Source organism: Boleophthalmus pectinirostris, unplaced genomic scaffold (assembly GCF_026225935.1).
Source record: "Boleophthalmus pectinirostris isolate CB_2022bp ecotype Guang Dong unplaced genomic scaffold, ASM2622593v1 HiC_scaffold_3, whole genome shotgun sequence".
In the NCBI taxonomy this organism is placed as follows: Eukaryota; Metazoa; Chordata; class Actinopteri; order Gobiiformes; family Gobiidae; genus Boleophthalmus; species Boleophthalmus pectinirostris.
The window spans coordinates 29,700,458-29,724,494 of NW_026571299.1; the positions used below are offsets into that span (position 1 = coordinate 29,700,458).

The window sequence follows — 24,037 nt, forward strand, 5'->3', positions numbered from 1 at the left end:
TCTTCCTTATGGTTAGCTGTCTGTGCAAAGCTCAGCCCATAAACCTATGTCACCCACGTTCCAACATGACTCCATAAAAATGCAAAACTGTACACAACAACTTGATAAACCATATTCTAAATGCAGTAGTTTCATTAAACGGAATGCACGCTGTCTATGTTGTGATGGAGCTCTGAAGGAGGAATGGCTTAACACAGACAGCCAAGAGAGGGAAGACTAAGAGCATCAAAAACAAAACTTTTAAAAAATGTCAATACATTGTTTTCACTGAATATAGCATTTCCAAAACAATAAAAGGTAACATGGTGATCTAAATATGTTTTCTAGAATAAAAGTAAAATTAAGCGACATTGATGGAACACCTCCTAAGTGACAGGAAGTATTTTGACACAGTTTCCTTAATACTTTGGACCAACTTCCTCCCAGACTCATTTTACCTCCATATAAAGAACACTGGTTTCCTCTACAATAACCACTGAATAGCTGTTTTTGGCAGAAACCATGAATAATTGACACATCATCTGACAGGTCTACGCACAGAGGAAGCCGCCTTTGCTCCGTAGTGCCACGCTGGGCTCTTGGTTTCCTGGGTACCCCTGTGTGGGCCTTCGGAGCCAACCCGCTGGCATGTGGGCCCCAGCGCTGACATGTTTCCCCTGGGCACTGTTGACCCAAAGCCCCTCTCCTGGCTGCTCCTCAATGATGTGCTTTGCTCAGCTGCTTAAACACCAGTGGAGGCGACAAAGGGCGGCGATTGTTGTGAGGCCCCAAAAATGCTTGAACCCCCGTGAATGAGGGGACAGGGAACCAGCTAAGACCAGATCCAAACCACTTCTGGACATTCGAGGCTCTGTGCAGCTCCCTGTTACGGATTTACGGAGGGGAGGATACTGACACTGAGCTACAACTGCTCTGTAACAATAAAAGTGATATATTCTAAATAAGTATGTTTATTGACCTTTAGTATGCTCCAGGATACTTGGGCTGTGGTCCCTGAGTTGTTAAGTTGATTAAGTGATAGTGTCTTAGTTAGGGATGCACGGATCCGATACTGGTAGTGCAGGTTGGTGCCGATACTGACAGAATTTCCTGAATATTGGCTTCCAATTATCGGTTCAGCCAATATCCTGACTGGACATATAAACTGATGTAATAAAACTATTTCCTGGTTGTTGTTGGACCAGAACGTCTCATTATGTTAGAATTTTTATTTATACAAAACTGTTAAGTAATTACAAGGTTAAATAACAGCTACATGACACATTTGGATCAGTTTTGTCTTATTTTGTATTTTGAGGTAAATGCAGTTTTCACTCTCTGCTCTGGTATTGGTTGATATTGGGTATGAGCAGATACTCAAAGCTAAAGCATCAGCATAGGTATAAGAAATGAAAAAAGCTGCATAGTCTTAGTTTACAGAAATTTGTAGCTCAACTAAATATTTTATCAAAATGATGAGGGCTTTTATGAGACAAAAGCAGAATGGAAAATGCATGGAGTGAGCCAGCTGAAAATTTAGGAGTGAATCATTTAGTAAATAAATAAATACACCAGTAATTTTCTGTGTAAATTGTTATTTTTTAAATGTACTCCAGTGTAATTGTGATCTTTTAAGTGCAGTTTGGGTCAGATACATAGAGATTGTAATAGTTTAGATTTTCTCTCAATTGATTGGCAAGACATGTCTTTCTTTACTCGACCAAGAGTTTCTTTAGTTGACTACAGCTCTATAGGATACTGCATACAAATTGGATTAATCTATAGATCTTTGATGGTATTCATTGACAAACTATCAGCCGTGAGAAGTCATGACTGCCAAGCACAGCTTAAAGTAAAAAAGAAACTCCTTTGAGATTTAGTCTTTGTTTTGCTTTGGGGCTCAGACTTACAGTCACTTTACAATCTTCTGTCCTCAGGTCCGGCCAAATCTGTGTTTTTTTTTTTTACTCTCTCTTCAAGATTTAAGATAAATTTTCCTTTTTTGTTGTTTTAATTTTCATTTTTGGAAATCATTTTAAAGGCATCTTAATTCTTTTGCTGATTTAGTGATTAAACTCATGATCATGAAACAATATTGAACATGTAAACGTGGGTATCACTAATAAATAGGAATGTAACAATAACCAAAATATCATGATACTGTATCGTCAAAGTTCTCACAATAATATCGTGGACCATCACAATATATCGAATTTTAAGTCTCTTTGCTTAAATTAAGACTTAAAAAGCTTAAAAAAAAACAGAGGAAACTACATAGACCATGATCCTTTGCTCCATTTCAGTGCAGACTAAAAGAAGAAATAATAATTCTAAACACTTTTAAGTTTTAGTTCTTTGGATTAAGTCTTGTCAAGGCATTTTAAGAGGAAAAAGCAGCATATTAACAGTTTTGTTAGCCTCCACAAAATATTGCAATAAATATCGTACCGTGAGATGTATATCGTGAAAACAAAGAGATTTAAATATCGTTACATCCCTAATCGTGAGCCTCCCCACCATATCGTGAGCTTCCCCATGATATCGCAATAAATATCGTACCGTGAGATTCATACCATGACGATATCGTATCGTGAGACTTGGATATCTTTACACCCCTACTAATAAATATTAATAACACGCATAACATAACATGCTCATCAGTGTCTGGGACTTAACCCGGAACTAATCCAGGACTAGAATAGGAAAACTGGGTTCAAACCAGTACCAAACCATGAACAATAATGCCACCATGTTTTTTTTAACTGGTACAACTCACCTCATCATCTGAACTGATTTATCAGATTTGTCATTGCAAAAGTTGATGGTTGTTTTGTGAGACTTGAGATATTGCAGTTTCACATTGTGTTAAAAGCTGTAACACAGGCTGCATTCGCACTTGCATGCACACCTCATCAATAACTAACCCAGAAATAGTACAGGACCAAAGCAAGTCTACATTAAGGTTAAGGTACACTTTATTGTCTCCTCTTTTGACCCATTCTTCAATACTGCTGGGGCATTTCCTCAGCAGTAGTGAGCCCTGTGGTGCCACACCCCGGGACCCATCTCCATGATCTTTTTGCTGCTTGGTGAGGACTACCTTAGCTGGAGGATTTGTGCATTTTTTGAGTTCAGCGCTAAACTGGGTTCAAACCAGGACCAAACCAGAAACAATAACACCACCATGGATTTAGTACAACTTTAGTTCATTTTTCACCTTCACTTGTAATTACTTCTCATTGTATTATTGCTGAATACCACCATTAATCACCTCATCATCTGAACCTGTCTATCTGACTGTTGCTGTGGGGCTGTAGCTTGGGTCAGGCCTCGGGGTCGTACAAACGTGGCTGGGCAGCAAAGCACAGAGCACAATGGGAAGTGTTGTTGGCATTTCCTGGGAACGAGCCTCTAAACAGTGCCGCTTTGTGCCAGGCGTCATTATCCAAACCGGGCCCCCCCTTTGGCACTGCTCCTCCAGGCCACTCCACAAGCTCAAAAGGTATTCCTCTGGAGCCTAATTGAAAAGACGTCACCTTGAACTGAATGAGTAAAAACATTGAATGTGCAAAAACGCAGACGTCAGCGATGGGGGAAGGAAGGAGTAATCTCGAGCGCGGCGAATCAAGAAACAGAACGGTGCTGTCAATCGCCAAATCGACCAATCACAGGCTGAATTAAGGAAGGGATGGGGGGGTAAAGACACAGCAGGAGGTACGGCGGCTGGGGTGCCTCTTCAGCGACCATGGGGAGTAGACATGTAAACAATAGGCAAGAGCAATAAGAGCGATCAAAATACTGGGTTCTGTTTTGGGATTTGGCAAGTTCAGATTTGCAAGACAATTTTTGAACAGTTTTTGATCATTTAATCTCTTTACACATAAAGAGAAGGTATTTCGGTTGCTGCTAAAAAGGGTTGAAGTAACAATAGCCTTATACACTGCCCGGCCAAAAAAAAAAAAAAAGTCACACAATCTAATATTTAGTTGGACTGCCTTTAGCTTTGATTATGGCATGCATTCGCTGTGGCATTGTTTCGATAAGCTTCTGCAATGTCACAAGATTTATTTCCACCCAGTCTAATTTTTCACTAAGATCTTGCACTGATGAGAGTCTGACCACTGCAGAAAGCCTTCTCCAGCACATACCCAAGATTCTCAATGGGGTTAAGGTCTACACTCTGTGGTGGCCAATCCATGTGTGAAAATTATATTTAGGCTCCCTGAATCACTCTTTCACAAATTGAGCACAATGAATCCTGGCATTGTCATCTTGGAATATGCCCGTGCCATGAGGGAAGAAAAAAATCCATTGATGGCATAACCTGGTCATATTCAGGTAGTCAGCTGACCTCATTCTTTGAGCACATACTGTCTCTGAACCTACACCTGACCAACTGCAGCAACCCCAGATTACAGCACTGCCCCCACAGGCTTGTACAGTAGGCACAAGACATGATGGGTGCGTCACTTCATATACCTCTCTTCTTACCCTGATGCTTCCAGTTTTTAGTAATGCATTGGACTGTTCTTAACCCAATTTTATTAGTTTGTGCAAGCTCCTTAGATGCTTTCTCAGCTTGATGCATGCCAAGGATTTGACCCTTCTTAAACAGACTAACATATTTTCCAAGACCACAGGATGTCTTTCAACATGGTTGTTTAATAAATGAGAAGCAACTCATTGCACCAGTTGGGGTTAAATAACTTGTTGCCAGCTGAAAAATAATCGCCCATGCAGTAATTATCCAATAGGAGGCTCAGACCTATTTGCTTAGTTAAATCCATTTAGCTGGCAACTTTTTTGGGGGGTTGGGCAGTGTATTATCATTGTACTCGAGAGCACAAACATTTTTCAGAAAATATTTAACTGTGTTTTCCTTCAGTTGTGATTAGATTTGCAATTTACGTTAGTTTACATAAAGTACTTAAATAAGATTTGCAGTCCTATTTTCAGTTTATATGAGTAGGCCTATAGCAAAGCAGCAAGATTCAGAAATGCAAGGATAAAATGAAGTAAATATCCCCAATTGATACTTTGCAGTTGATGTCTTCAACATTCCCTGGGGGGTGTGATGCTAACTGTAGGCATGCTCTGTCTGAGGCTTTATTAGATTTGAATCTGAGCATTGTTTTAACACAGTCTGACAATAAAGAACTGGCTTGGTTGGAACTACAAGAAGTGAGATGATTTGTGCTCCCACCAGTTTTTCAGTTTGTCACTCTCACCTTTTTTGATAACCTAAACAGGACCAGGACCACTTGTATTGATCACAAGCTCCTGAAAATACATAGTTTAAATCCATTTTGTTTTTGTTTTTTTCTTGTATTCAGAGAATCTTTTTGACAATGTTTGCTTATGTGCATTGTGTCACCCTGAAAACTCCTAAACATTCCACCAATAGAGATACATGTAGAACACCCTAAACAGTTAGATCTACCTTCAATTAAAACAAAAAAAAATATTGAAGAGTAGTTGTTTCTATAGTATATATCCTTTCCCCGATAAGAAATGAAGAAGAGAAAGGTACTTCAACTAGACCAATCCAATTAAGAAACCATCCATACTTTGCCACTCAATCAGTCACCTCTGAAGTCAAGTCATTCACATAACTACACTCTCTCCTCTCTTTTATTCTGGCATTCCAGTTGTATGCACATAACCCCTCTCCCATTATCACCACAGCAGCAGAACCACCAGCCACCTCAACCTCTCCATCTCCTCTTCAGCACCCATTCCCTCCCTCACTCAGTTGTTTCATTTATCTGTTTTTCCTGGTTGAAATCCACCACCATGTAATGGTCTCAATACTGGTTTAAATTAGCAGAGATAAAAGCTGGAAATACAAAATACCTGGTTTACGTAGCCTTGTTTTCACACTACATATAATTTCCCTCACCTACTGCTTTGAGAATGAACCTCAAAAATCCAATTACATTATTATGTCAGGTACAGTGTGAGAGAAACAGTAAAAGAAAATAACGAGGGAAGAGAGTGTCTGATGAAGAAGAGGACAGCGCTGTTACATAATGAAACAAAACAAATGGTGTCTGCAACCAACACTAGACCGCAACCTTGAAGTGTCCCGTGGACAACAAAGCATTTAATATAGTGTCTATTAAGTCTGCTCAATGGGAACAATAATACAATTTAAAAATATCTGGGTTGTTATTGAAATCATTGCTGTTAAAACTATTGTTCATCTACTTTCCAATGTAAAAAAGCCAACATAAAAAATAACAAGACAATCAATCAGGGGCCCCAGGGTCAGGAACAAAAGCATGGCATCAATTGTATCCATGACTTGAAGGGGGATGAAATATTAACCGGTGCCATAGCAATAGGGGAGCTATGGTTCAATTTTTTTTATTACAATATAAAAGTGAAAATTTGCAATAGCAATATAAGCATGAGCAATATGATATGGCCCAGTCCTATAGCAACACTGCAAAGCAAAATATTATATCCTCCTTCCTCAAAATGGCATCTTTAAAGAGGAAGCAGAACATGTACAGTGTTTATATATAAGCTATTTGGATAACTATTTGGATAATCTAATACAGATATGAGTTTGAATGATGAAAAAATAGGGCCTTTGCCATAAAGCCATTAAAATTCAAACTAAAATACATCTTTTAAAAAGTCCTTATAATGTTGTTTAAAACAGGAAGCTGAAAGTCAGGAATAGTGGCTGCAGAAATAGCAGAATTCACAGTAGTCATGTTTCATGTTTAATTTGTGGGTGCTCATACTTGAACAATATTTCAACATTCATACATAAACAGAATTCATTCTATATTCATTTTATCTTCTTCATATTTGAAAATTAAAGAAGTATCTAAGTTTTCTTTCACAGTAATCCTGTTTTCTTTAGCCCTGATCCAAACACAGCCTGTGTGGAGTTTTGCCAGCACAGAGTGAGCTTTCGTTCACTCTGACGTCAGGACTATGTCAGAGCTGGAGCGCTACAATGAAACTGCTGAGCTCCTTCTCATTGTTATTCTCACAGTGACACCTGCACTTCCATACAGGGAGATCACTCACTCACTGCATCTCTGTCAGCCTATAGTAGCCTATATGTTCTGTAATGCAATGTAGCATGTAGTCTTATGATAGCAATCTTGCCTTGACTGCTACCTCTTAAAGTTTTTAAGTCAGGCACTCTTTATTTATTTCTTTAAGTCTGCATTTAAAGTGCACTGTGTAACTTTTCTGGTGTGGGGTTTGCCTCCTCCATAGAAATTATTGGTTTGCCTGGTATGTTCCACTACGTGTGTCACTGAATTGAGTTGTTATCTGCACATTATCCATCTAGAATGGCTCACACTGAAAGCAATCAGAAAATGCAGAATGTCATGATGATTATTTGAATATGATTGTTTGAAGTGTCACAAAAGCAGAACAAGACAAAAAATCTAACTTAAATCTAGTTGAGAGAAAAGCACAGGCAACTTCACTGTCCACAAGTGCATAAAGCTCTTATCGTCTGCAAGTTTTTCACAAACAAAATGGTTGTACTGACACTGAAATAAGGTGAAGTGCAACTGACAGTGTACGTCTGTGGGTGCTTCCCCTTTGGCTTCCACAAAAATCTCAATTCTTGATGTTCTAGTCTAGGCTTATCCTGAAATCCTGAGCTGAAACTAGCTCCATCTCCACTTTAAGCCTCAAGTCCTTCCATGACAGAAATAAGTCTGAGTCTGACCAAAGCTAACGCAAGCCTGAAGTTTAAGCCTTGCGGTGACTCTGGGAAGGCCAGATCAATAGAGCAACATCACAGAAAATGGGCCAAAAATGTGATCTTTTTTATGATCTGACTAAACAAGAGAGGAGCCACAATGCGCACCCGCAGACTTTGATTTGGGCCACAGAACTTTTCTGGTAATTCTGATCTGAGTAGCAAGAGGAAAGACATGACTCCCCCCTCCTCTCCTTTTCACTTCCCCTCATCTCCCAGTCGCTCCGTGGACAGAGAGGAGGCTGATTGTGGAGCGTGGAGCCTGGTTAATACACCCAGGGAATGAAGATGCCTGACCCCTTCCCTACGCATGGTAGTATGTGTGGAGATTGAATTCTGCTGTGCGTAAAAGTAAAGATGTAACAGACCTCTTCACATGTAGCCTCACAAGAAATGACAAAATCCACACAAAGGTGTTTGCAGTTTGACAGGGAGCGAGAGATGAGGGAATGAAGAAAGAGAGACAGACGTGATGAAGGAGCAAACAGACAGAACCCACTGTCATCACCAGATTCCAAACCAACATCTGTCTGTGGCCATATGCACATAATGGCCATAGGTTTTTATTTGGTTTGTGCCTTTTTGATAAGTGCACAAGTGTGTGAGTGCACGTGCTAAAGCTTTTGACTAAAGAGTTTCTTAAGAGGTTCTTGGACAAATAAACCAGGCTTTTGCTTTAGCTCGCTTCATGGAATACCCCCCTGGAATACTCCCCAGTGGGATTCAATGAAGAAATTTGTTGGCTATCTTTGTGTATAATAATAGTCTGCTACATAAGGACTTGCCCTCTTGTTTTTCTTAATATCAGTTATTAATTATTTTATATTATTGCAATCCAATTTATGTCCTATTGTCATCTACAGTTTCATAATCTAGAATCTGAAAAGAAATCATCACACCTCTTCAAAAATATTAAGTCCATTGTTTATAATTATAACACAGATCTCATTTAATGCTGAGGGATATACTGTAGAGCAAATTCACTTCACCAAACAGGAAGAGATTAGGGACAGTGATGGGACAATTTATTGTGAAACCTCGTGATAACAGACATCAGATTAAGCCCATGTATATCTGACAGGAAATGCACTGCAAAAAAGATACAGTAGTAAAAATGACTTCAAAATATCCTTTTTTCAGGGGGCAGATTAATTTTCCTTCATACTGGACACGAGAAAAAAAAAAATCTAGATACAAATAAAATATCAACCTAGTATTACTGCACTAATTTTGCTAGGTCCTTCACCTGCTTGTTTCCATCAAGTTGTTCCGTGCCTGGAATGTTCCACAGTATGGCATTACAGCTATCCATATCTTGCATTTATTAAATTGCGGGGGATGTTATATAAAAAAAAACACTGATGAGCAAACATTCTCACAGTAAGCGGGCTTGTATGTACACAAGTTTGACCTTGTGGTGTTACCTGCTTGTCTCCAGAGATATTGATAAGTTAAATGCCATACTGTGGAACCTTCTCAACAAAGCAAAAACATCTTTATGGAGTGTCATGGGCGGCAAACACTGTACCAGAAATGCTACACAGTGCACCTATAAGTCCAAATAAATGAATACATCTGACCTATTCAAAATTAATCGAGAAGTCACTTTCATTGCAGATTGCACTATCGATTTTGCAGTGCAGGTTCAGCTCTCTCGGGTCAGTCCATGCGTCCTGCGAAGAGGATAAAAATAGCTTTAGCGCAGGAGTGAATGGCCACACACTGCACACGTCACCCTGACTGAACGACGGCTGTGGACCCGCCCACTTTCTGCAGCTGGAGCTCTAAATACGCAGGAAACACTCAAAGCATGTGTTAAGCCTCTGTGCTCACATAATAGAACAGCTCCAATTATGAGCAAAGGGAACGTCAACAGAGACAGAGCAGAGAAAGGACTACCTCAAGGACATGATGGTGATACACACTTAAACACACTTGTCTGTATTTGGAGTGGGCAATTAAACAAAATATGATTACGATTCAGATTTTACCTTGGTTTGTAAAAATAAACTAACTGTCTTCAAGAGGTAGCTACAACTGTCTGCTTATTCTGAGCGTTCACATTTCACTCTCATTGGTTAAATCTACCTGTTACTCATGTGGAAAATTACGTGGGCTGACCAATAAGAGGAGAGGCTGGGGAAAAGCGTTTGAGCGTGTAGAGGAGGGATTGGGAATATGTGTGTAGAAGAAAGCTGAGGTTGGAGCTGCCATCAAAAAGGAGGGTGAGGAAGAGGAAGCAGGAAAAGCACTACTTCAAGGACAAAGTGATGGTGATACACACATACTGTAGATGCATTGGTCACTATGAGGAGTGGGTGAAATGTCAAAACACAACTACAATTAGATTACAATTTCAATTTTATTTTGATTGGTGAAAACAAAGTAGCCATGTTTAAGAGGTAACTACAACTGTGCACTTCTTCTGAGAGTTCACATTTGACTGGGATTGGTTAAGTCCACCTGTCACTCTCTCAGAAAATAATGAAAACTGACCAATAAAATGAGGGGGAATTGTGTTTGTTTTTGAACATAAATCAAACAGAGGTTTGAGTGTGTACAGAGGAGGGATAGTGAATATCTGGGAAGCTGAGGATAGAGCTGCCATTGAAAAGGATGGCGAGGAAGACGAAGCAGAGGAAGGGCTACTTCAAGGTCATAATCTAAAACATAAATACGATTTGATTATTTTTATTCAGTGCTGGGAGTAACGCATGATAAAAGTAGCTAATTACTCGCGCATTGCTTTTTGCTGTAACACAGTAATGTAAGGAATTACAGGGAAAAAATGGCAATATTTTACTCAGTACAAATGTCAGTAATACGCATTACAATGCATAGAGTTTTTCATTTTTCTTCATACAAATTTGCTAAAATCACCGCGATATCAGCAGTGGTGAAACGCCATCATTATGGTTCCGAATGTCAGGACGGGCCCAGAGGTGCATCCATGTAGACCGTCGGGTGACCGTGGGCGAAAGGACGAGTGCAGAGCTCCACAGGGCTAATTGAAGCTGAAACCCGATCGCACTTTGTGGACATCCTGCTCCATGGACTTGGGGTTCTCTCACGGGAGGTCCTAGATTCCAAGTCCTAGTCCAAGATTCGTTCTGGTTTGGTCCTGGTTTGGTTTAGGCCTGGTTTAGTCCTGGTTCAGCTCTGGTTTAGTCCTGGTTCAGTCCTGGTTCAGTCCTGGTTCAGTCCTGGTTCAGTCCTGGTTCAGTCCTCAGTTCAGTTCTGGTTTAGACCTGGTTCAGTCCTGGTTCAGTCCTGGTTCAGTCCTGTGTTCAGTCCTGTGTTCAGTTCTGGTTCAGTTCTGGTTTAGTCCTGGTCTAGTCTTGGGTTAGATCTGGTTTAGTCCTGGTTCAGTCCTCCTGGTTCAGTCCTCGGTTCAGTCCTGGTTTATTAATGGTTCAGTCCATATACAGTGCAAAAGTTTGGCATCTTTGCAGTTATTTTTGTGAGAGTAACTTAAAGTAATGCAATAGTAATGTAAATGTAATGTCTTACATTTCAAATGCAGTAATATTGTAATGTAACAAATTACTTTGAAATGACAGTAACAAGTCATAAATAACATATTACAGTTTTGAAGTAACTCGCCCAACAGTGATTTTTATTTGATCTTGATTTATGAAAGCAAGTCATTTTTAAGTGGTAACTACAACTGTACTTCTTCTGAGTGAACACTTCACTGTAATTTATCCACGCATCACAAACTCAGACCATGACACAGGCTGGCCATAGAGTTGCATTTAACAAACAAGTATTGGATCTGAATATGACGATATCACCAAAATAGGATATGATCATAGATCAAAATCATGATTCAAGTTGTCATCATGTCATTTGCATAACCTTGATAATTCTCAAACTTGCCACACCACGTACCACCAGATCTACACCAGGTTTAACACAGGACTTTACCAGATCAATCCAGGTCTAAAATAGAACCACATTAGTACAGAAATACTACACAGGACACAGGGGTCAAAGGAGGTGGATAAAATGTGTATAAAAATGTCAGTTCAATCCACACGTAATCGCTCTTGTTATAATATGCAGATTTTGTTGTGTGACGGTTGGATAAGGTTCTCAGACCACTGGAACATTTTGAGTACTTTGAATATTGATTGCTGAATTGTTTATTGTTTAAGCATACTATAAGATTTATTCAACATCCAAACAAACAATAACATATATCACCCAAAACGATGATTCCAAAAGACTTATGCTACAGTATTATTCAGTGAGTCACTTTGCTAAGTATAAAGTACGTATGTGGGAGGCCTGTTTATGTTGAAAAGCGGCAGAAAAGGATTCACTGTACATTGTTAGAACATTATGTAATCAATTATAAAGGACAGCAAGGCAATGAGGGTGGAAGTGAAGATACTTTGGTGCTCTTTGTTCAAGATAAGAATAGACGAGGATAGGAATGAGTCTATTAAAGAGAGCCTAGGTTGTTGGAGATAGATGAGATTGAGATTTAAACGTGTATAGACAAGGTGGGAGAGTGGATATAAGGGTAGAGGGAAGCTGAGGTTAGAACTGCCATCACAAACAAAAGAGGAGATTTATAGATAGGGCTGGGTAGCTTTTTTTACTTGAACAATACTTTTTTCATTCTTACAGCAAGGGCGGGAAAGTATTTTTGTATTTAAGTCCCGGCAAGAGGCCAAGATGATCGTTGGTGTAACAAATGCTCATTCTCAAAAGTTAATATCTGTAAAATATGGCCTATTGTCAATCAATTACAATATAATAATGTCTAATAATGTCTATAAAAATGTCTAAGTGGTGATTGTATTTCAACTTTTTCCAACAAGAGGGTAAGATTATTCATGAGATTTGACTGTATATATAAATGAACAAAGGTACACTACATGTGTACTAGCCACTGCACAGCATGGGCGCAAAGTGGTTGTATTGAAAAAAACATCACTCCTTCTCTCTGTAACTGCTGCTGAGAGCCTCATCATTTTGGTCTTAAGGGACAGTCCAGAATTTTGGACACAGGCCCTCATTTCCGTAGTGAGCCAGAGTGTTGGAGATGTGTGGACACACTTTTTAAAATATTCCATCCAGTCCTTGTATTTGCAGAGGTCGCTGGTGCTAGGCTAGTGCATGTCAATGGCCATAGTTATCCTGCCACTAAAAACAGTCTTAACCACTTCACAAAACACCTGAAGAAAAACAATTATAAAGCCAGACTGTTGATGTGAATGTCTATGTCGATAAAATAATTTTAGAAGTAAAACCAACCTTGCATTTGAAGGATTTATGTCTCAGCAGCAGCAGCGAGTTGTACTTCCTGATAGAAAGCTTGCCAGTGGCGGAGTGATATAAGAGAAAATAGTCCCTCAACATGCAACAATTCATGCGACGCAAGGTTAGTTTTATTTCAAACATTATTCTATCAACACAGACATTCACATCAACAGTCTGGTGTAATAATAGATTTTCTTCAGGTGTTTTGTGGAGTGGGTAAGACTGTTTTTAGTGGCAAGCTAACTATGGCCATTGACATGCACTAGCCTAGCACCAGCGACCTCTGCAATTACAAGGACTGGATGGAAAATTTTAAGTGTCTCCACACGTCTCCAACACTTTGCCTAACTAGGACATGAGGCACTATGTCCAAAATTCCGGACTGTCCCTGGTCTTAAAATGTTCATATTACCCACTCTACGTGACCCTGATGTTTTCATTTCACTATTTTGTCTCTACAACAATATATGAGCATTAATAACCTACAAATCTGGCACCTCCTTTCCATGAGGTTGATTCACAGCCAGTTGCTAAGGGGGCGTGTACCTACAACAGCCTTGCTCCTGATTGGATCACTGGTTTCACGCTTGAATGTCCAAATATGGTCTTTGGTTGCTAGCCTTGATGCGCTTCATTTGGTTGCAACTGAATGCTATGGGTGACGTCACACTCCCTTAGTCCACTTCTATTATACAGTCTATGGGATAAACTTATAAGACAAAATCAAATAAACTGTTTTATCATTCAGACAGATTTGTATATGTAAGTAGCAAATTGGGTAAACGAAATGGACACATCAAGCTAAACCAATTTGGAGTAATAGCTATATTTATGCAAGCTTTGAAGAATGGCCTATATCTAAACCCCATTTCATATTACATTTATTTGTCATGGTAATAAATGCATTCAATTCCACTCCCATTTGCTGAAATATAGACTGCACATGTACACTGTATGGTTGAATAACTCTAAATGGATTCCTCAGGTTATAATATTCCTGCTGCAGTCTCTTGGTGTGAGCTAAAAGATTAGTTTCTGACGATTATTTGTCATTTATAACCCCGGAATCCTCCCTCTAAGCCGGAAGACGTAAGCAAATCATTGTACGTCAGTGTGGAGGGTCTCAAACTAATATAAGTGATGCCTGGGTTAAGTAGACATATGCTATATTTATTTATAGATCCTCTAAATGCTGTGTGAATGAAAAGGATTGTTTCGCTGAATTGGCAAACCTGCGGTGTTGAGGAGTAGGAAGATGACTCACTCAAACTGATTTATTTTTAAGCTAGTGCAGTATTTTCTGACGCTTTGGTTTGATTTTAGCAGGGAAGCCCACACGGAGGTAGGAGAGTGTGTTAGAGACATGGAGAGGAGAGAGATAAGAGTTAAAATAGCAATATAAGCATTTAAGTTCACTGTCAAAACATTTATATATTTGACTTTGGCAGAAGAAACACTGATCGAGATGGTAATGTCTTGTCGCTTAGTCTTAGCCTTATTTAGCGCTTTTCCAAAAACCCCAAGTCGTTTTACAGTTTCATTCACTATTTATTCAGTAGCTGCTTTTGTTGCCACAGCTGCCCTGGGTCAGGCTGATGGAAGCGTGGCTGTTAATTTGGGTGATTGGACTCTCCAACCACCACCATTTAGTCACTTACACATTCATACAAGGCAAAACGGGTGAAGTGTCTTGCCCAGTGATACAACAGTAGCGGTACTTTCACCTAGCCAATTTCATTTCACTCCTACAACTAGGTCAGGAATCGGAATACAGTAGAAGGTTCGCAAAAACCCCGGAAGTGCGTGTTCGGACACCAGCCAATCAGCGAAGAGCCATACATTCTGTGTTGGCAACAATTCTCAAGATCAAGAATTTAAAGCTGGAACAAAGAGAATGTTCGGTGAATTTCATCAAGGGGAAACACGTTATTGCCGTTCTTCCTATGGGATTTGGGAAAAGCTTAGTTTGTGGCGCATTACATACAGTACATCACGATCAAACAGCAGCAATTCGTTAAATGAAAAAAGTACCCGCCTACCGTTGAGCGAACAAATTCTAACGCTGCGAGGTCAGACGGTTTCTACAAAGTGAAACCGGTTAATGAATCAGGATAACTTTCACCACTCTAATGAACAAAGAAAAGAGAACACTGAAATGTCCAAGTCAAAGCTAATATTGTTCACTGTGCATTACACTCAATATGTATCCATAGGTGTCAGGAAGACATAAAATGTGGACCGTTGCCTTAGCGATAAACAATTTAAAACACAATGCCATATTTTTTTAATAGGAAATAGTCAAATTGTTGCACATAACAGAAAGCACCTTAAAGCAGAGTGGTATAAAGGACTGTCCCTTTATATGATGCAACAGGATGAAAGACTACAACAAAGGATTTGATAAAGCTTCAGATCCAAGAGACAATATAAAACCGAAGAAAATCAATGCGTTCGGGAGATTTACACAATGTAAATGAAGTGAATAATAATAATAATGGTGTAAACATATGCAGTGATCCACAGAAGGTAATAACAGTCTTCAGGTGACAGTGTGTTGACAGTAAATAACTCTTACATTCAACAGCATTTAAGAAAATCCCTTTAGAGACACTGCTTTTCTCTGCGGTAAAGGAACAACAAATGTTACAAAGCGGGATGACCTGAATAAATAAATCAATAAATCACATGCACAGTTGACTAAAAGAGGTTATCCTAGCAAACAAAAAAAATCTAAACTTTTCTATGAAATTATCTTTATTTTCAGACCAGGCATCTGACCCAAAGGGCACTGACAAGACTACAAGATCAAATGAGTTCACACAATTACAACTATTTTTACATTTATTTGTAAAAAGGCAGATTAAACCTATTTTCTTCCATCTACAGTTGCTCATATTCATCTTTATAATGCCGCGAGAATAATTAGTCAGTGAATAAAGTTGTTGACACAGACTCCATCGACCGTTTAATTGAGTAAATGACTAAAGGCCTCTGTAGTTTGGAGAATTTTTTATTTTTTTTTACAACCAAAGGAAAAGGACACAAGCTGTTGCTCTCTGGTGAGAAAGCGGTGCATTCAGAGCTAAAAGGTCAATAGTCATTTATAATACATTGGCATCTGAGTGTAAACTGAAATATTTATCCCTAATATTAAGAAGTAAATTTAACCTGAAGCTGTTTCTGATACACCCCAAAATGAACTAAAATGTGTCTTAAATGCATATTCTAAATGCGCTGTTACTTATTATTATGCTTATAACTGGGGGTACTTTGCAACTTTTGCTGCGAAGGGTCTGCCACCTGCTTGTCTCCATGGCGGTGTTGCTTGGGATGTTCCACAATATAGCATTAAACTTATCTTGACTTTATTAATTTATAGGTGTTTTCATTGCTCAAAATATGAAGGAAAACATATATTTTTACTGAGAGTGGGTGCACCTCTGACTCTATAACTCGGTCTGGTGACTTGTTTCCATGGATTTAGATGAGTTTAATGTCATACTGTGTCAGGACGAAGTAATGACATCTTCATGGAAACAAGCAAGTGGCGGACCCTCGAGAAAAGTTACTGCATTTTTATTTACCTCTCTCTCGGACATATTGGATGCTACACCGCTGTCACATGAATCATTAAGGCCCAAATCCCAATCCACTATGATAGTGTAAGCAAATCAATGCACAGCTTAAGCATCAAATCCCTCACAAAACCAAGAACTGCCCCAACACAATACTGAGCAGGGCAGGATAATGAGAACAGTTACAGCTCGGACTCAGGGATCAGGGGCAGGGGCAATGTTGGATCAGACTACAATGTGTTTAAGGTGAATAAACACTAAGTCTGTGGGGTCTAAGGAAGAGCAATTAGGAAAAAATCAATGATGTATGGGTAGTCCACCTGGCCAAGCCAAGCAGTGCTATGGGAGATTGCCCCAGCGGCTTTGAAGGTTGGGTCAAATACAGAGGACAAATTACCTTAGCCTAACCTGTGTAGGGACATTTTGCAGTTTAAAAGGTAAATCAAAGCCTACAGAAAGCTCAATATCAGCCATTCACAAGCTCATTCATACAGACATTAGAGGCATGGCAAGGGAAGTGTCTTGCCCAATGACACAATAGTATGTATAGTATGGATCAACCATTGAACCTTAGTACTAGAAGCGGGCGCAATATAGACATTTTGATAATATTGTTAAAGGGCCCAACTCATGCAAAATAACTCTTTTCACATTGTATTTTAAGCACATATACAAGCACAATTTGGGTTTTGGAACATCCATTACACAGTAGTTATGAAAGCTTACAGATTTTTTGGAGGCAGTCACAGACCAGGAACTATGAGAGACCGGCTATTGCTCATCCCCCCGCCCGTCCTGAGAAAGCACAGGCTCCGCCCTCCAAAACGTGACGTAGGCTGTGAGTGAGCCGCCCTTCCTCCGCCCATCTCAGGGAGGGAGGAGTAGACAGGCGTGCACCCTGATAGCGGTAGGAATAAACTTTTATTCATCATGGTGATAAAGCGTGTTCAGCCACATGTGTTGGACCTGGAATCGCATCATGCATCATCGTTGTAGCAGGCTTTATTTCGTTGTATTTTGTTGTTCGTTGGGAGGGTGGCAGAAATACGATGCAATTTGTTTTAAAAATCACTCTAAAAACCACTTGGGTGACATATACAAGGCCCGCACATCACTCTTAGAAGGTAAAAAGCTCTGAAAAGTTGATTTTGCATGAGATGGGCCCTTTAATGTTAATGACATATAAGGCATATTAATGTATTACCAGAAGGACTACAAAATAAAGTGATATTTCTGCACTTTCAAACACCCCATTTAGTACAAGTCTGATTCATTTTGACTAGTGATAACATTTAATATGTCATCTTAAATACAACAAGTAATTATGGATAAGTAAATAGATAAGTTGAAAGTCTGATTTTTGCTAATTCTGTTGATTAATCTAATGTAAATAGATAAAAATGAGGGTTACTTGGTTCTGATGTCTGAATACAATACAGATTTGCTCCACAATCACACCAAAGCATGACTACAAATCTGCACCTACGGTCTAGATCCAAACTAAATGACAGTAGGCCTATGTAATGTCGTTAACAGTAAAGTGAAGTAATCTTGACCAAGCCTCGCTCAAAATCTGGAGATGGGTCCCCAGGTTACCCCAGCAGTATTGAAGACTGGGTCAAATGCAGAGAATGAATTCACCTCGGGAGACCATAAAGTAAATGTTAACCTCATAAGAAGTGCAGTCTCGCTAAGGAAATTTATATCTTGCACTAAAACTGTATTTCTAGGCCACCTGTTTTCCTCTCAGACAAATGCCACTTCAACAAGCAGCTATTTGCAGCCTCTTCTGTCCTTTTCTCATTACAGCCAAACCTACTTTTGACGATAAGCAATTCCAGCGCTCAAATAGCTACATCAGACACCATCTATTTACCTCCACAGATCAGATCTGCTGAGAGTGGTGCGTCTGAGTTCAACCTGAAAGCCTGTAATCGCCCTGACATTAGCAGTAACAGCTCAGAGGGCACTCTTTCAAAATAAAATGCTCTTAAGTCTAATAACCTCTTGACTTTCAAAGTAATGGACTCTTTGTATTTTGTATTTGAACACAATGTTAACTGTAAATATTGCCATAAAATAGAAAAAAAATAAAATAATCTTGTTATACAGTATATGATATTTTGAGGACTTGTTCCCTTTCAAAAGATATAGTACTTTGTTGTATTTAATACTTAATCACTATGGCAACAGTTATCATGTTTCTTGTTAACTTGTTGTCATATCTTAGAAAATATGAAACTAGCTTTATATTTAAAAACCAAAGGAGATGCTGAATAAATACTAAAGAGTTCATTCAGAAGTATAGAGACCCAGCAGTTTTTGGTGTTGTTTTACAGTCACACTCTTTTGATTACATTATAAATATTGTTTTGGTTTGTATATTTCTGTGTACACCCTGCACGCTTGTACAGACATATGGTGAATTTTACTAATAATTTGACTTTTTTGACATTCAGTCCCAAGCTAGAGGCCTACTTAACCGGTGTAGTATAAAAAATAAAACTGGGTGTTTCTTTGTAGGAAATCCTCACAGTAAAATAATCAAACATCTCTTCATGTTTGGGTTTTGTTCTTCAGAGGCAGATCTAAGTCCCACGAGGCTGGATCTGTGTTCGTGCACCAAAAGTACAATTGCCAATAATAAATTTCAAAGGACCACAACAAATAGTAAAAGTAGGGCAGAACAGGTTGGGACATTATAGTTGTTATGATTCAGAAACCATTGATGTATTCAGGAAAGGGGATGTCTCGATACTAAGGAAAAGACACGACCAATACCAATTTTGATACCACCATGATACCATTTGATTATAATAAAAAACACTCCTTTTTGCACAGTATTGATACTTTGCAGCTGATATCATCAACCTTTAGGCACTGCTCTGTCTGAAGCTTTGTTACTAGGGATGTAACAATATTCAAGTCTCATGATACGATATCATCACTGTATGAACCTCACGGTACGATATTTATTGCAATATCGTAGGAAAGCTCACGATGTGGTGGGGAGGCTCACAATTAGGGATGTAACAATATCCAAATCTCTCGGTATGATATTTTCACGATATACACCTCATGGAACGATATTTATTGCGATATTTGTGGAGGCAAACAAACTGTTAATATGCTACTTTTTCCTCTTAAAATGCCTTGACAAGACTTAATCCAAAGAACTAAGACTTAAAAGTGCTTAGAAGTGTTATTCCTTCTTGTAGTCTACACTGAAATGAAGCAAAGGATCATGGTCTATGTAGTTCCCTCTGTCTTTTTATTGCTGCATGATAACTCTTAATTTAAGCAAAGAGACTTGTAATTCGATATATTGTGATGGTCCACGATATTATTGTGAGACCTTTGATGACACGATATCATGATATTTTGGTTATTGTTACATCGTTATTTGTTACTCAAGTTAGACTTTCATTTGATCTTTGTTTTAACACAATCTAACCATAAAGAAGTGACTTGTTAGAACTACAACAGGATTTGTGCTGTTAAACAAGTCCCTTTCAAATATCATTACACTTACAAACTAGCGAGCATTAGCCAACAGTTTTTCAGTTAGTCACCCTCATCTTTTTGTTAAAAATTTAAAAATGTGTTGTTTAAATGCATTTTGTCCATGTTAATTGCTGAACATTCCACCACAGAGATACACGTAGAACACCCCCAGTGTGATGTCACTGCAAAGTATCAATCAATCAACCCAAATTAATAGTATTATCTTGATTTTTATCACTTGGTCTTAAACTTGAGAAAGAGCAAGGTCATTGTAAGACTACAAAGATCTAAATTTTATGTGATTTTTTTGTATAAGGGTACATTATATAACTTAATCATATCTGTCTTACATTTATTCAGGTCTGGTCATCTCCCCACAGATCTGACCTGTAAATCTCTCTAGTAGCTTCACTTACTTCTCTCCATATAGACAAGATTAATGTCATACTTAGTAACTATGGATACAAGCAGGTGGCACATCCTAAACCCGAAAAGTTACATAGTCCACCTTTAAATAAACATCTATCTTCAGTAATAGTTCTATTATTGACAAATATCTGGGTATCAATGTTTTGACCTTACAAGTATTGCAAAGGAATTATGGGACCAGCTCTATCTACTGAGCTCTGTCCTAATGACCAAGCTTTTCTGAATCTAACATTTTGTGTTCTTCACAATAGAAAAGATTGCAGGGTCACACTCTCATTCAGCGTTCTATTATTTTACCACAAAACATTTTATCTCTACAGACAAGCTCCATCCAATTTTAATTACTCATGTGTAAATCAGGGGTTAGGCCATTTCAATTATCATTTCTGTATGAGTGATGAACAAAAGCGTGGACAAGCTCTCACTCTAATAAAACAATAGTGCCAAAAACTATCACAGGGACTAATCAGACTACAGCTCCCACAATGCATCTGGGTTTTGGAGGCAGAAACAGACCAGTTACATCAGGTTTGAGTCTCCATCTGTCAAGTCCAGCAGTCAGGCTCTCTCTGGACACACTATAAACTTTCTTGAATCTTACATGTACGACTTAACTGTGCATGAATTAAATTGCACACAAAAACAAAGCTGAATAAAATTAAGACATCTTTTACTTTTTGAATCATGCTAACTAAAAAAACAAACCAACACCAACTGTACCCTCTCAAATTAAGCTTAGAACAGATGATGTTTTGTTCCCCTTTTGACATTATATAAGTAATCCTTTATGTCTACTATCCATGTGTATTGGAGTGGAGAAAAATTTTGACTGTTGCCATAGCAATTAACACTGATTAAAATCTAAATATTATACGTTTTGAACATGCAAATGCCTTCAAAAACATTCAAATCATGTGAAACTGATAGCACATCATCGTCAATATACATACAAAGCAAAAAATTTACTCCCAACACTATCTTCCAAACAACTTTAGGCTCCTGTACGTCATGTATTACTGAGTCCCAAGTCACGTTTGATAATCCTACTCTTACCTATAATCTTTCACTATTTCGTTTAAAGCTGCAAAATTAACACAGCTATAGCGTGCCACTGCCAACCTCAACTGTTCGATAAGCCGTTAATGACCAACTGTATTATTGACCTGCTGACTTGAACTCAACCAAGAGTAACACTACAACTGGTCAATTCTTGCCACAATATCTCTCTCTGGTAAATACATTGCACTCTAAAGAAAATATTGTCTAATAACTTCTGTATCATGGCTGCAATTGATTACTTTTTTGTTATAATGCTGTGTCCTCATCACAAACAGACCTGGAGTTTTGTTTTGTTTCATTCACACATGTTTACCCTACATATTTAGGCGGAGTTCTTCTCTCAAACTGTTGCACCTTGTGATGTCATGTGTGGTAATACAGGAAATGCTACACTGTGTTTTTAAACTCCATGCACCTTCATTAGAATCATTCGGGTAATTTCAGCCCTGGAATTGCCAATCTGTACGGAACTAACGGTAAAAGGTAAGATAGCCGCTAACTTGAAAACAACTTCATGACATCACAATGTGGCACAGAACATTCTAAGCTTTAGAGATATAGACAGATTAATAATAAAGGGTTACTCAAACGTGTGAATGAAACAAAATGCAACTCCTGGCATGTTTTTGAGGAGGTAACTACATTATAACATGATTTAAAGCTTATAAAATCACTTAATTTTGCACAATATAGGACCTTTTAACACTGAGATTGGTTTATATACATGTGTAAACTTAATCTACAACTGAACATGTCAATATATAAAAAAAGTAAGCCTAATAGTACAATGTAACTCAATTCCCTATTATATTAATGTGCTACTATAAGTCTCTATTACATAACGTAAGCTATAGGTCCATACCATAAATTACTATGAGCACAGACATAAGTGAAAATCAATAATAGTAGACTGGTTCAATGTTTACGACGGGGTTCAGCAGACCATTTCAAACCCACGCTACAATCTGAAGACATCCAAAAGCCAGGGGGTCAGAAAGGACGTTGTCTTCTCTACGTTAAACCAACGAGTTCTAGGCAAACGGAGAACCACTTTCTATCGTAACCGTGCAGAAGTTAGCGTTTGTAGTAAATAATTCGTCTGTGATTAAACAATAATGCCACCACCATGCTTCCCCGAGGGTCAGGTGCACCGTGATGTCAGCCAAGCTCATGCATCCTTCAACGTCTCCATCTGACGCAAGAGTTATTCACATTTTTTGCATGACATATGGAAGAATCGTGGTTTGGTTTCTATTTGCGTCGATTTTTGGAAGATTGCGGAAAATTTCTGCAGCTTGGGAAGTTTAGAACCAGGCACGAGAAGCATATGACATTGTGCGAGGGAACGGAGCGCGCCATTGATAGAAAAAACCTCACTCACCACCAGAGAAGTGCAAATTTCTCCACACCGCTTGTGCCTCTCGTGCGCTGGGTTTTACGTCGCTGTGTCCCGCTACGTGAAGCTTCCAAGTGCGTCCCTGTCATGTGTTTTTCCCCAGTAAATCTTGCTTCAAAAAGTGGGATGAGAAAAAGTACTCAAGGTCCGCCTACCGCGTGCAAAGCTTTCCAATTGTGTTGTGTGTAGCCAGTCTCATCCACAGCCTGCCCCCTCCTCTCCTCTCCGCTCTCTCCTCCTCTCTTCCTTTCTTTCCTACTCGTGCGTCTGTCGTTAGTTCGTTCTGGTCTTTTTTGGCACGAGGGTGTGTAAATGACATGCGCCAGTTTGTGTTTTGGTCACACGGTTAATGGGTCAAGTGCATGAGGGCGCTATATTGACCAAAAACAACCAAAGATGCTTATTGGTGGGGGATGGTTAATCGTGCGTTCATTGCCATCACTTTCAATAAGAAGCGTGCGTATTGGGATCACTATTGGATATAAAAATACACATCACGTGGATCTTTTTTTTTTCAGAAATCGATCCAATGGTGTGGGGTTCTTTATGAAAACGTAAGAGGCAACGTAAACATTCCGTCTCTGTGCCGTGTGCCGTCGCTTACGCACATGGAGTGTAGAGCCGACGCAGGCACGCTCGTTTTTCTAGGTCATCAGCGGACGGGAGCGCGTTGGGATGTCACGAGGCTCCAAGCAGCGTCTCTTCTTCTCTTCACTCCTCTTTCCTCAAGATCACGTTCCACCCGCGAGGACGCACGCACGCACTCTCACGCACGCACCTGCATCGGTTCACCTTTAGGCCCACATCCAGGAATCCTGACGCAAAACGGGGGTGTTAGCTTTCCTTACTTAACCACGTGACACTCTTGATTTTTATGGCTTGTTTTAAGGTGATCGGTGCAATATTCTAAAATTATATCAAGCCTCCTAAGAAAATGACAACAGGTCTGCACATATGGAGTTCACTGTCAGATCTATGTGGTTATGGTAGAGGTCTTTATTGTGTCCGTATTGTGTCCTACGCATTTGACCCCGCCATTTCTAGCCTATTAGACAACTAATGAGGCAATAACAAAATGGTAATATA

General features: G+C 39.1%; 1 protein-coding gene across 1 annotated transcript in view; it reads right to left on the bottom strand.

Moving 5' to 3' along the window:
• slc38a3b (solute carrier family 38 member 3b) overlaps positions 1-23,064 on the bottom strand; it is a 59,603-nt gene extending 36,539 nt beyond the window's left edge. The window contains exon 1 of the mRNA XM_055160332.1: positions 22,937-23,064. The gene's annotated coding sequence lies outside the window, so the exon portion shown is untranslated. The remainder of the gene's footprint in view (positions 1-22,936) is intronic.
• Between the last annotated feature and the right edge of the window lie 973 nt (positions 23,065-24,037).